The following is a 1,484-nucleotide window of genomic DNA, read 5'->3' as shown; positions in this document are numbered from 1 at the left end:
GTCGGTTGCAACGGAGGAAACGACACCGAGATAATAGACTGTCTGCGCAGTAAAAGTCCACAGCAACTTATCGATCATGAGTGGCAGGTAATTTACACAAATTCTGCTTGACTTATCATGTTGTTTGCAACGTGGACGAGAGACTTATTTTCAGTTTGACGTTTTTTAATTTCAAACCACTGGCTCTTTGATGCAATGGTTTATTACCTGTGGTTCCTACTAAGTGCACAATATGTTGTTAAGGATCAAAATCAGACCGGACTCAAACGCAAGACTCTCTCAAACAGTTCAGGAGAGTGTTCCCAAGAACACAAAACAGCCCACTGCTCTCCAGCACGGGCTTCTCCAACCAAGGGGATGTAGTTAGTAAGTTTTTCTCATTCAAAGCCAAGTTGCACAAACACGGATATAAGGAGCCGTCTTTCAGTAACTGAAGACCGAAATGGGAGGTCAGACTAACGAGGACAGAGGGACCATGCCAGTATGTACCTGTATCAGTCAGGGCTGCAACTGAAGATTATGTTGGTAGTTGAACAATCTGCCAATTTTCCTTCCATTAGTCGGTTAGCCAGTGATTATTTCAACAACTCTCACAGTGCTGTGGGCAAACCTGTTCTAGTCTTCAGTCCTCACCTGCTCAAATCTGCCCACTCTGCTGTCTCGTTCCACAGAAAATTAAAATAATGAAACACATGAATTTGAAAATAATCAAATGTATTTTTAAAAGGACTCAATAGGACTGTCAGAATAAAAATCATATAAATAAAAATATTAGTTGCACAAATTAAAGTGCTATTAGTATTTAAATACAAAATAATGTGCAAATAGGAAACTAATTTGCTTTCTAGTCCAAAATAACAAGTTAACCCTGTAATGCTATAAGTTTCTGCGACCTCTGTCTCATCAACATCAATACTTCCCATAATTTCAAAATGTTGTGGACAAAACTCTTTTTTGTCTAAAATTAACATTGTTGCCAAAAATGCCCAATGTATCAAAAATATAATAAAAATATATCATACACAACACGATATAGCAAAAAAATATTGTGGATTTTGTTTTAAGGGTTAATAAACATCTCAGTTCAAAAAAATCTGAATTTTCTGGCTATTTTTTGACGGGTTGGGTCTGACGGGGTTAACAAAGTTTACAGATGATTCAGTAATGAATCCACAATTACTCTGAACATGTTCATCACGATCATTTACCAACAAAACAGATTTAGAAAAGACCGTTGCTCATCACATATTTGGTTATAGATCATAGTTTCTCATTAGGTGGAAGAGGTTTACTACAATATTAAAGTGTGAGATTTAAAGATTTACTATCACGTTTCATCCTGAGAAGTTTCTGACAGCTAATGTAAACATTACTGTAAAAACATTCATATAAACAACATGTCAATGCAACCCACTAACTTGTCAAAGGAGCTTGCAAAGAAAAGCGTCTGGACTTCTTTAAGTTGCTTGTCCCTCTGTGGGGGG

The sequence above is a fragment of the Haplochromis burtoni genome, unplaced genomic scaffold (assembly GCF_018398535.1).
Source record: "Haplochromis burtoni strain Fernald_Lab_line unplaced genomic scaffold, NCSU_Asbu1 Contig_1798, whole genome shotgun sequence".
In the NCBI taxonomy this organism is placed as follows: Eukaryota; Metazoa; Chordata; class Actinopteri; order Cichliformes; family Cichlidae; genus Haplochromis; species Haplochromis burtoni.
The sequence above is the reverse complement of the archived record's forward strand: the minus strand, read 5'-3'. Positions refer to the sequence as shown.